The 12,653-nt window shown below is 48.2% G+C and overlaps 1 protein-coding gene across 3 annotated transcripts in view; it reads left to right on the plus strand.

The window, feature by feature from the left end:
• Positions 1-521: 521 nt before the first annotated feature.
• Positions 522-12,653, plus strand: part of NLGN3 (neuroligin 3) — a 180,694-nt gene continuing 168,562 nt past the window's right edge. For 2 of the 3 annotated variants that reach the window (XM_040334427.1, XM_040334428.1), the window contains exon 1: positions 522-636. The gene's annotated coding sequence lies outside the window, so the exon portion shown is untranslated. The remainder of the gene's footprint in view (positions 637-12,653) is intronic. The other variant, XM_040334429.1, reaches the window with a different exon arrangement.

Genomic DNA, 12,653 nt, shown 5'->3' on the forward strand with positions numbered 1-12,653 from the left:
TATGGGAGGAGGGCAGTTCTTCTATATGGGAAGGGGGTTCTTCTATATGGGAAGGGGGGCAGTTCTTCTATATGGGGGGCAGGTCTTCTATATGGGGGGCAGTTGTAGAGGGGTGACTTCTACTGTTCCCCCCCCCCCCCCCATCATTTGTCGGGATTTTCTGCTCTCAGATATATAGATAATTGAATTCTATACAGAAAGATAGGGGATGGCTGGGGGGCAGTTCTTCTATATGGGGAGGGGGGGCAGTTCTTCTTTATGGGAGGGGGGGCCGTTGTAGAGGGGTGACTTCTACTGCCCCCCCCCCATCATTTGTCGGGATATTCTGCTCTCAGATATATAGATAATGGAATTCTATAGAAAAGGATGGGGGGCACTTCATCTATACCGGGGGGCAGTGGTAGTGGGGCGACTTCTCCTGTCTTGCTGCCCCCCCCCCCCCCCCATTTGTCGGGATTTTCTGCGCACGCGCCCTGTGAGGTCGGAGCGGGAGCGCGCCGGGGAGAGAGCCATGCAGCTCCTCTGCTCGCCCCCGTGGTCGCTGTGTGCGCGCTCCCGGGGCTGATGCTGCTGCTGCTGCGGGCGGCGGGAGACCAGCGGAACCGGAGAGGCCGGGACACACCCGGAGGCAGCAAGGTGAGAGATCCTTATCTATACCCCAAATATATATATCTATATACAGAGATAGAGACGTCATCATCATCATCCTCCCACCATGGAGCACCGAGGAGGATACCCTCCATCATCCCCCCTCCATCATCCTTCATCCCCATGATCCTTCATCCTTCATCCCCCCATCCTCCATCATCCTTCATCCTCCCTCCATCCTCCATCATCCTCCATCCTTCATCCTCACACCTGGACCATCATTGTATCCGTTCTCTCTCCATAGATGACATCATCCGATACAAAGTAACCATTTCATCCTTCCATCCCCCAACACACCATGATGGAGATGAGGAGGAGGAGGAGGGGGACGGGGATGGATGGGGGGCACGTCTGACCCGGCCTGGATCCCGACAATCCCACCGGCCGTCTGCAGAAGCCGTCCGTCCTTCCTTACATCCCTCCTTCCATCCATCCATCCCTCCATCCATCCCTCCTTCCATCCATCCATCCCTCTGTGTGTCCATCCATCCATCCCTCCATCCATCCCTCCATCCATCCCTCCATCCATCCCTCCATCCATCCATCCATCCCTCCCTCTGTGTCCATCCCTCCATCCCTCCCTCTGTGTCCATCCATCCATCCCTCCATCCATTCATCCATCCATCCCTCCCTCTGTGTCCATCCATCCATCCCTCCATCCATCCCTCAAACCCTCTGTGTGTCCATCCATCCATCCATCCCTCTGTGTGTCCATCCATCTGTGTCGGGGTATTTCTGTGTTTTCCTGATATGTGGGTCTCCCTTCTCCACTACTCCATAAATGAGTCCACCCCACACACCGCGTGCCATATACACTCCATATATATACCATATATACACCATATACACACCATATATACACCATATACACACCATATATACACCATACACACACCATATACACACCATATATACACCATATACACACCATATATACACCATATATACACCATATACACACCATATATACACCATATATACACCATATACACACCATATACACACCATATACACACCATATACACACCATATATACACCATATATACACCATATATACTCCATATATACACCATATATACACCATATATACACCATATATACACCATATACACACCATATATACACCATATATACACCATATATACTCCATATATACACCATATATACACCATATATATACACCATATATACACCATATATACTCCATATATACACACACCATTTATACACCATATATACACACCATATATACACCATATATACTCCATATATACCCCATATATACACCATATATACACCATATATATACACCATATATATACACCATATATATATATACACCATATATACACACACCATTTATACACCATATATACACACCATATATACACACCGTATATACACCATATATACACACCATATATACACACCGTATATACACCATATATACACACCGTATATACACCATATATACACACCGTATATACACCATATATACACCATATATACACACCATATATACACACCGTATATACACCATATATACACCATATATACACACCATATACACACCATATATACACCATATACACACACCGTATACACACCGTATATACACCATATACACACACCATATACACACCGTATATACACCATATATACACCATATACAGGGAAACACACACCATATACAGGGACACACACAACATACACATCACATAACACTCACACCACTCACATACATACACACACCACATACAGGGACACACATCACACACACAAGAACACACACATATCATATACACCATGCAAAAGACTACACACATATCACATACACACAATACAAGTACACACACACTGTACACACACACTGTACACACACACACACTGTACACACACACTGTATACACACACACTGTACACACACACACTGTACACACACACACTGTACACACGCTGTACACACACACACACACACACACACACACACACACACACTGTACACACACACACTGTACACACACACTGTACACACACACACACTGTATACACACACACACACACTGTACACAGACACGGTCACCCTCCACCATTTGTAGCCCCGGCTCATCCTCCTCCTCTTGTCTCACCTTCTCTCTTCCCCCCATACACACGGCTTCCATCCCTCGTCTCCCTCATCCTCCTCTTCTTGTCTCACCTTCTCTCTTCCCCCCATACACACGGCTTCCATCCCTCGTCTCCCTCATCCTCCTCTTCTTGTCTCACGTTCCCTCTTCCCCCCATACACACGGCTTCCATCCCTCGTCTCCCTCATCCTCCTCTTCTTGTCTCACGTTCCCTCTTCCCCCCATACACACGGCTTCCATCCCTCGTCTCCCTCATCCTCCTCTTCTTGTCTCACGTTCCCTCTTCCCCCCCATACACACGGCTTCCATCCCTCGTCTCCCTCATCCTGTATCGGGGATCACATTAGACGAGGAGCTGGTGATAGAAAATAACGAGATCTCTGGAATTCTCCTTCCAGTTCTATAACAAATATTATGAAGAGTTTTTATCACTCCTTCCATTTCCTCCACAACTTTATATTGATGTGTGGGGGGAGGGGGGGGTTCCTCAAATATTATTTCAGGTTTAGTGTCGGGATCAGTGATTTCCCTCTTCATGGTGTTGTGTCCAGAGAGGAGAGCAATCGTAATGTTCTATACTAGTACAGAGGATGTTCATGGTATAGTTTGGTGTTACATAGATGGTTTGGTGTTTGGCGGATCGTTTAGTGTTCAATGGACCATTTGTTGTTTGGTGGATAGTTTGGTGTTCGGTGGATGGTTTGGTGTTTTTTTGGTGGATGGTTTGGTGTTCGATGGATGGTTTGGTGTTTGGTGTTCGTTGGATGGTTTGGTGTTGGGTGGATTGTTTGGTGTTTGTTTGGTGGATTGTTTAGTGTTTGATGGATGGTTTGGTGTTCAGTGGATGGTTTGGTGTTTGTTTGGTGGATGGTTTGGTGTTCGATGGATGGTTTGGTGAATGGTTTGGTGTTTGGTGTTCAGTGGATGGGTTTGTGTTTGTTTGGTGGATTGTTTGGTGTTCGGTGGACGGTTTGGTATTCAGTGGATGGTTTGGTGTTTGTTCGGTGGATGGTTTGGTGTTCGGTGGATGGTTTGGTGTTTGTTTGGTGGATGGTTTTGTTTTTGTCGGATGGTTTGGTGTTCGGTGGATGGTTTGGTGTTCGATGGATGGTTTGGTGTTTAGTGGATGGTTTGGTGTTCAGTGGATAGTTTGGTGGATGGTTTGGTGTCAGTGGATGGTTTGGTGTTCGGTGGATGGTTTGGTGTTCAGTGGATGGTTTGGTGTTCAGTGGATGGTTTGGTGTTCAGTGGATGGTTTGGTGGATGGTTTGGTGATCGGTGGATGGTTTGGTGTTCAGTGGATGGTTTGGTGTTCAGTGGATGGTTTGGTGTTCAGTGGATGGTTTGGTGGATGGTTTGGTGTTCAGTGGATGGTTTGGTGGATGGTTTGGTGTTCAGTGGATGGTTCGGTGGATGGTTTGGTGTTCAGTGGATGGTTTGGTGGATGGTTTGGTGTTCAGTGGATGGTTTGGTGTTTGGTGGATGGTTTGGTGTTCAGTGGATGGTTTGGTGGATGGTTTGGTGTTCGGTGGATGGTTTGGTGTTCAGTGGATGGTTTGGTGGATGGTTTGGTGTTCAGTGGATGGTTTGGTGTTTGGTGGATGGTTTGGTGTTCAGTGGATTGTTTGGTGTTTGGTGGATGGTTTGGTGTTCGGTGGATGGTTTGGTGTTCGGTGGATGGTTTGGTGTTCAGTGGATGGTTTGGTGTTCATTGGATGGTTTGGTGGATGGTTTGGTGTTCAGTGGATGGTTTGGTGGATGGTTTGGTGTTCAGTGGATGGTTTGGTGTTCGATGGATGGTTTGGTGTTCGATGGATGGTTTGGTGTTTGGTGGATGGTTTGGTGTTCAGTGGATTGTTTGGTGTTTGGTGGATGGTTTGGTGTTCAGTGGATTGTTTGGTGTTTGGTGGATGGTTTGGTGTTCAGTGGATGGTTTGGTGTTTGTTTGGTGGATGGTTTGGTGTTCGGTGGATGGTTTGGTGTTTAGTGGATGGTTTGGTGTTCGGTGGATGGTTTGGTGTTTAGTGGATGGTTTGGTGTTTAGTGGATGATTTGGTGTTTAGTGGATGGTTTAGTGGATGGTTTGGTGCTCGGTGGATAGTTTGGTATTTAGTGGATGGTTTGGTGTTTGTTTGGTGGATGGTTTGGTGTTCGGTGGATGGTTTGGTGTTTGGTGTTCAGTGGATGGTTTGGTGTTCGGTGGATAGTTTGGTGTTTAGTGGATGGTTTGGTGTTTGTTTGGTGGATGGTTTGGTGTTTGGAGGATTGTTTGGTGGATGGTTTGGTGTTTGGTGGATGGTTTGGTGTTCAGTGAATGGTTTGGTGTTTGTTTGGAGGATGGTTTGGTGTTCGGTGGACAGTTTAGTGTTCAGTGGATTGTTTGGTGTTTGTTTGGTGAATGGTTTGGTGTTCGGTGGATAGTTTGGTGTTTGTTCGGTGGATGGTTTGGTGTTCGGTGGATGGTTTGGTGTTTGGTGGATGGTTTGGTGTTCGGTGGATGGTTTGGTGTTCAGTGGATGGTTTGGTGGATGGTTTGGTGTTCAGTGGATGGTTTGGTGTTCGATGGATGGTTTGGTGTTTGGTGGATGGTTTGGTGTTCAGTGGATTGTTTGGTATTCGGTGGATGGTTTGGTTTTCGGTGGATGGTTTGATGTTTGGTGGATGGTTTGGTGTTTGGTGGATGGTTTGGTTTTCGGTGGATAGTTTGGTGTTTAGTGGATGGTGTGGTGTTCAGTGGATGGTTTGGTGTTCAGTGGATGGTTTGGTGTTTGGTGGATGGTTTGGTGTTCGGTGGATGGTTTGGTGTTCAGTGGATGGTTTGGTGTTCGGTGGATGGTTTGGTGTTCAGTGGATGGTTTGGTGTTCAGTGGATGGTTTGGTGGATGGTTTGGTGATCGGTGGATGGTTTGGTGTTCAGTGGATGGTTTGGTGTTCAGTGGATAGTTTGGTGTTCAGTGGATGGTTTGGTGTTCAGTGGATGGTTTGGTGGATGGTTTGGTGTTCGGTGGATGGTTTGGTGTTCAGTGGATGGTTTGGTGGATGGTTTGGTGTTCAGTGGATGGTTTGGTGTTTGGTGGATGGTTTGGTGTTCAGTGGATTGTTTGGTGTTTGGTGGATGGTTTGGTGTTCAGTGGATGGTTTGGTGTTCGGTGGATGGTTTGGTGTTCGGTGGATGGTTTGGTGTTCAGTGGATGGTTTGGTGTTCAGTGGATGGTTTGGTGGATGGTTTGGTGTTCAGTGGATGGTTTGGTGTTCGATGGATGGTTTGGTGTTCGATGGATGGTTTGGTGTTTGGTGGATGGTTTGGTGTTCAGTGGATTGTTTGGTGTTTGGTGGATGGTTTGGTGTTCAGTGGATTGTTTGGTGGATGGTTTGGTGTTCAGTGGATGGTTTGGTGTTTGTTTGGTGGATGGTTTGGTGTTCGGTGGATGGTTTGGTGTTTAGTGGATGGTTTGGTGTTCGGTGGATGGTTTGGTGTTTAGTGGATGGTTTGGTGTTTAGTGGATGATTTGGTGTTTAGTGGATGGTTTAGTGGATGGTTTGGTGTTCGGTGGATAGTTTGGTATTTAGTGGATGGTTTGGTGTTTGTTTGGTAGATGGTTTGGTGTTCGGTGGATGGTTTGGTGTTCAGTGGATGGTTTGGTGGATGGTTTGGTGTTCAGTGGATGGTTTGGTGTTCAGTGGATGGTTTGGTGGATGGTTTGGTGTTCAGTGGATGGTTTGGTGTTCAGTGGATGGTTTGGTGGATGGTTTGGTGTTCAGTGGATGGTTTGGTGTTCGATATATAGTTTGGTGTTTGGTGGATGGTTTGGTGTTCAGTGGATGGTTTGGTGTTCAGTGGATGGTTTGGTGTTCAGTGGATGGTTTGGTTTTCGGTGGATAGTTTGGTGTTCAGTGGATGGTTTGGTGTTCAGTGGATGGTTTGGTGTTTGGTGGATGGTTTGGTGTTCAGTGGATGGTTTGGTTTTCGGTGGATAGTTTGGTGTTTGGTGGATGGTTTGGTGTTCGGTGGATGGTTTGGTGTTTGGTGGATAGTTTGGTGTTCGGTGGATAGTTTGGTGTTTGTTTGGTGGATGATTTGGTGTTCGGTGGATGGTTTGGTGCTCGGTGGATAGTTTGGTATTTAGTGGATGGTTTGGTGTTTGTTTGGAGGATGGTTTGGTGTTCGGTGGATGGTTTGGTGTTTGGTGGATGGTTTGTGTTCAGTGGATGGTTTGGTTTTTGGTGGGTAGTTTGGGATTCGGAGGATGGTTTGGTGTTCGGTGGATAGTTTGGTGTTTAGTGGATGGTTTGGTGTTTGTTTGGTGGATGGTTTGGTGTTTGGAGGATTGTTTGGTGGATGGTTTGGTGTTTGGTGGATGGTTTGGTGTTCAGTGAATGGTTTGGTGTTTGTTTGGTGAATGGTTTGGTGTTCGGTGGATAGTTTGGTGTTTGTTCGGTGGATGGTTTGGTGTTCGGTGGATGGTTTGGTGTTTGGTGGATGGTTTGGTGTTCGGTGGATGGTTTGGTGTTCAGTGGATGGTTTGGTGTTCAGTGGATGGTTTGGTGGATGGTTTGGTGTTCAGTGGATGGTTTGGTGTTCGATGGATGGTTTGGTGTTTGGTGGATGGTTTGGTGTTCAGTGGATTGTTTGGTATTCGGTGGATGGTTTGGTTTTCGGTGGATGGTTTGATGTTTGGTGGATGGTTTGGTGTTTGGTGGATGGTTTGGTGTTCGGTGGATAGTTTGGTGTTTAGTGGATGGTTTGGTGTTCAGTGGATGGTTTGGTGTTCAGTGGATGGTTTGGTGTTCGGTGGATGGTTTGGTGTTCGGTGGATGGTTTGGTGTTCGGTGGATGGTTTGGTGTTCGGTGGATGGTTTGGTGTTCGGTGGACGGTTTGGTGTTCGGTGGACGGTTTGGTGTTCGGTGGACGGTTTGGTGTTCGGTGGATTGTTTGGTGTTCGGTGGATGGTTTGGTGTTCAGTGGATGGTTTGGTGTTCGGTGGATGGTTTGGTGTTTGGTGGATGGTTTGGTGTTTGGTGGATGGTTTGGTTTTCGGTGGATAGTTTGGTGTTTAGTGGATGGTTTGGTGTTTGGTGGATGGTTTGGTGTTCGGTGAATGGTTTGGTGGATGTTTGGTGGATGGTTTGGTGTTTGGTGGATGGTTTGGTGTTTGGTGGATGGTTTGGTTTTCGGTGGATGGTTTGGTGTTTGGTGGATGGTTTGGTTTTCGGTGGATGGTTTGGTGTTTGGTGGATGGTTTGGTGTTCGGTGGATGGTTTGGTGTTCAGTGAATGGTTTGGTGTTTGGTGAATGGTTTGGTGTTCGGTGGATGGTTTGGTGTTTGGTGGATTGTTTGGTGGATGGTTTGGTTTTCGGTGGATGGTTTGGTGGATGGTTTGGTGTTTGGTGGATGGTTTGGTGTTCGGTGGATGGTTTGGTTTTCGGTGGATGGTTTGGTGTTCAGTGGATGGTTTGGTGTTCGGTGGATGGTTTGGGGTTTGGTGGATGGTTTGGTGTTTGTTTGGTGGATAGTTTGGTGTTTGGTGGATGGTTTGGTGTTTGGTGGATGGTTTGGTGTTTGGTGGATGGTTTGGTGTTCGGTGGATGGTTTGGTTTTCGGTGGATGGTTTGGTGTTCAGTGGATGGTTTGGTGTTTGGTGGATGGTTTGGTGTTTGGTGGATGGTTTGGTGTTTGGTGGATGGTTTGGTGTTTGGTGGATGGTTTGGTGTTTGGTGGATGGTTTGGTGTTTGGTGGATTGTTTGGTGTTCGGTGGATGGTTTGGTGGATTGTTTGGTGTTCGGTGGATGGTTTGATGTTTGGTGAATGGTTTGATGTTTGGTGGATGGTTTGGTGTTTGGTGGATGGTTTGGTGTTTGTTTGATGGATGGTTTGGTGTTTGGTGGGTGGTTTGGTGTTCAGTGGATGGTTTGGTGTTCGGTGGATGGTTTGGTGTTCGGTGGATGGTTTGGTGTTTGTTTGGTGGATGGTTTGGTGTTCAGTGGATGGTTTGGTGTTTGGTGGATGGTTTGGTGTTCGGTGGATGGTTTGGTGTTTGGTGGATGGTTTGGTGTTCGGTGGATAGTTTGGTGTTTGGTGGATAGTTTAGTGTTTGTTTGGTGGATGGTTTGGTGTTCGGTGGATGGTTTGGTGTTCGGTGGATGGTTTGGTGTTTGTTTGGTGGATGGTTTGGTGTTTGGTGGATGGTTTGGTGTTCAGTGGATGGTTTGGTGTTCAGTGGATGGTTTGGTGTTCAGTGGATGGTTTAGTGTTCAGTGGATGGTTTGGTGTTCAGTGGATGGTTTGGTGTTCGGTGGATAGTTTGGTGTTCAGTGGATGGTTTGGTGTTCGGTGGATGGTTTGGTGTTCAGTGGACGGTTTGGTGTTCGGTGGATGGTTTGGTGTTCAGTGGATGGTTTGGTGTTCGGTGGATGGTTTGGTGTTCAGTGGATGGTTTGGTGTTCAGTGGATGGTTTGGTGTTCGGTGGATAGTTTGGTGTTCGGTGGATAGTTTGGTGTTCAGTGGATGGTTTGGTGTTCGATGGATGGTTTGGTGTTCAGTGGACGGTTTGGTGTTCAGTGGATGGTTTGGTGTTCAGTGGATGGTTTGGTGTTCAGTGGATGGTTTGGTGTTCGGTGGATGGTTTGGTGTTCAGTGGATGGTTTGGACATTTTCTCAGTCTCCCCCCCCCCCCCCAGTGATCAGACTGTACATTGTAACTTTGTAGGAATCATTTCCTCAGTCTCCGGTCAGTGATCTCTGTGGAAGATAATAATTCCTGGAAGGGATCCATTGATCAGAAAATAAAACATTATATCTGATAGCGGATCCACTGCAAGCGTCAGTCCTTAACCTTTAGTAACCTTTTATAATCCGTCTTGTGATTGGTTGCTATGGGTTACGGTATATAACAATTAGCGCTGAAGGAAATGAAGTCCTTAGTGAATGAGGCCAATCGTCTCGCTACTAATAAAGATAATTGAAACGTCCTGGAAGTCTTCCCCTGAGTCCTCCTCCGTCTTCCTCACGTCCATTCATCTCATGGAGGGAATTTTTCACCCCCTCGGATTATTCTCCAGCCAGTGTACCTGAAATGAGGCTGCGGGGCGTCCATACATTGTCTCCTCCTCGTCCCTTCCGTGAGGGGCGTTTTCCCAGCAGACACAGTTCCACCAATCACAGACGTCTTTTCATCCTCGGACAAGAGGACGTCCGTGATTGGCGGAACACTGAACACAGAGGCCCGGATTCAGATACTTTATCGTATCTATCGGCGGGCGTAGCGTATCTCAGATACACTACGCCGCCGTAACTTAGGCCGCAAGTTCAGTATTCAGAAAGAACTTGCGCCCTAAGTTACGGCGGCATAGTGTAAATGTGTCGGCATAAGCCCGCCTAATTCAAATGTGTTTGATGTGGGCGTGTTTTATTTAAATTACTTGTGACCCCGCATAATTGACGTTTTTTACGAACGGCGCATGCGCTGTCCGTGAACGTTTCCAAGTGCGCATGCTCCAAATTACGCCGCAAACTGTCAATGCTTTCGACGTGAACGTAACTTACGTACAGCCCTATTCGCGAACGACTTACGCAAACAACGTAAAATACGACGCTGTTCGCGTGTTTCCGACGTCGATACCTAACATGACTTACCCCTGCTTTATGAGGGGTAACTTTACGCCGGAAAAAGCCTAACGTAAACGACGTAAAAAAATGCGCCGGGCAGACGTACGTTTATGATTCGGCGTAATTTGCATATTCCTCGCGTAAATCTACGAAAGCGCCACCTAGCGGCCAGCGTAAATATGCAACTAAGATACGACGGCGTTAGAGGCTTACGCCGGTCGGATCTTAGGGAAATCTATGAGTAACTGATTCTAAAAATCAGGCGCATAGATACGACCGAGCGCACTCAGAGTTACGACGGCGTATCCGGAGATACGCCGTCGTAACTGGTATCTGAATCCGGGCCAGTGTCTGCTGAGAAACCGAGTCCAAGGATGAGAGAACGTCTGTGATTGGCGGAACTGTGGCTGCTGGGAAACGATCATGGAAGGGGCCAGGAGGAGACCGCGACTATTAAACAATGGACGCCCGCAGCCTGTCAATTTCAGGTACACTAACAATGGGCACAGTGAGGATGGGCACAGTGAGGTGGCTATGGGCACAGTGAGGATGGGCACAGTGGGGTGGCTATGGGCACAGTGAGGTTGGGCACCGTGAGCATGGGCACAGTGAGGATGGGCACAGTGAGGATGGGCACAGTGAGGTGGCAATGGGCACAGTGAGGATGGGCACAGGGAGGTGGCAATGAGCACAGTGAGGATGGGCACAGTGAGGTGGCAATGGGCACAGGGAGGATGGGCACAGTGAGGTGGCAATGGGCACAGTGAGGTGGAAATTGGCACAGTGAGGTGACAATGGGCACTGTGAGGATGGGCACAGTGAGGTTGGGTACAGGGAGGACTGGCACAGTGAGGTGGCAATAGGCACAGTGAAGATAGGCACAGTGAGGTGACAATGGGCACAGTGAGGATGGGCACAGTGAGGTGGCAATGAGCACAGTGAGGATGTGCACAGTGAGGTGGCAATGGGCACAGGGAGGATGGGCACAGTGAGGTGGCAATGGGCACAGGGAGGTGGCAATGAGCACAGTGAGGATGGGCACAGTGAGGTGGCAATGGGCACAGGGAGGATGGGCACAGTGAGGTGGCAATGGGCACAGTGAGGTGGAAATTGGCACAGTGAGGTGACAATGGGCACAGTGAGGTTGGGCACTGTGAGGATGGGCACAGGGAGGTTGGGTACAGGGAGGACTGGCACAGTGAGGTGGCAATAGGCACAGTGAAGATAGGCACAGTGAGGTGACAATGGGCACAGTGAGGATGGGCACAGTGAGGTGGCAATGAGCACAGTGAGGATGGGCACAGTGAGGTGGCAATGGGCACAGGGAGGATGGGCACAGTGAGGTGGCAATGGGCACAGGGAGGTGGAAATTGACACAGTGAGGTGACAATAGGCACAGTGAGGTTGGGCACAGTGAGGTTGGGCACTGTGAGGATGGGCACAGTGAGGTTGGGTACAGGGAGGACTGGCACAGTGAGGTGGCAATAGGCACAGTGAGGGTAGGCACAGTGAGCGGACAATGAGCACAGTGAGGATGGGCACAGTGAGGTGGCAATGGGCATAGTGAGGATGGGCACAGTGAGGTGGAAATGGGCACAGGGAGGATGGGCACAGTGAGGTTGGGTACAGTGAGGTGGCAATGAGCACAGTGAGGTTGGGCACCATGAGGATGGGCACAGTGAGGTTGCAATGGGCATTGTTGACCTTCTTTTGCGCTTACAGTGGCTGCTGCATTCTCACCCTAAGCTTATACTCGAGTCGATAAGTTTTGCCAGTTTTTGTGGTAAAATGAGGTGCCTCGGCTCATACTCGGGTATATACGGTATATTTTCTTTGCCCCTCTGGATTGCAGTAAAGCGCTCACCTTTTTGCTGTACCATATTTACAATTCCCTATACACAAGTTCCTTCTGCACTGCCATGTCTTGTGTCCTTTATCTTGTGATTATTTGCTGATCTCCGTCTCCCAATCTGTGGGGAAAAGTTACAAAAGAGATTCTTATTTATTCATAAAATATAAATGTGACCTGGAGGGTAATTTGTGCCCATGAAAGACGGGACGTGATTGGAGGATACAGGGTATGGATACTTGTTACCGCCCTAGTCCCGCTTCTCTGCGAGCGATGGGCGACTCCGCCTCCAAACGGCGTCCTCCGCGTCCAAACGGCGTCCCCTGCGTCCAAACCGCGTCCTCCGCGTCCAAACCGCGTCCTCCGCGTTTGTGGTGAAGTGGCTCCGACATGATTGATATGTGAGCCGCATCACTTGA

Source organism: Rana temporaria (genome assembly GCF_905171775.1).
Source record: "Rana temporaria chromosome 9 unlocalized genomic scaffold, aRanTem1.1 chr9d, whole genome shotgun sequence".
In the NCBI taxonomy this organism is placed as follows: Eukaryota; Metazoa; Chordata; class Amphibia; order Anura; family Ranidae; genus Rana; species Rana temporaria.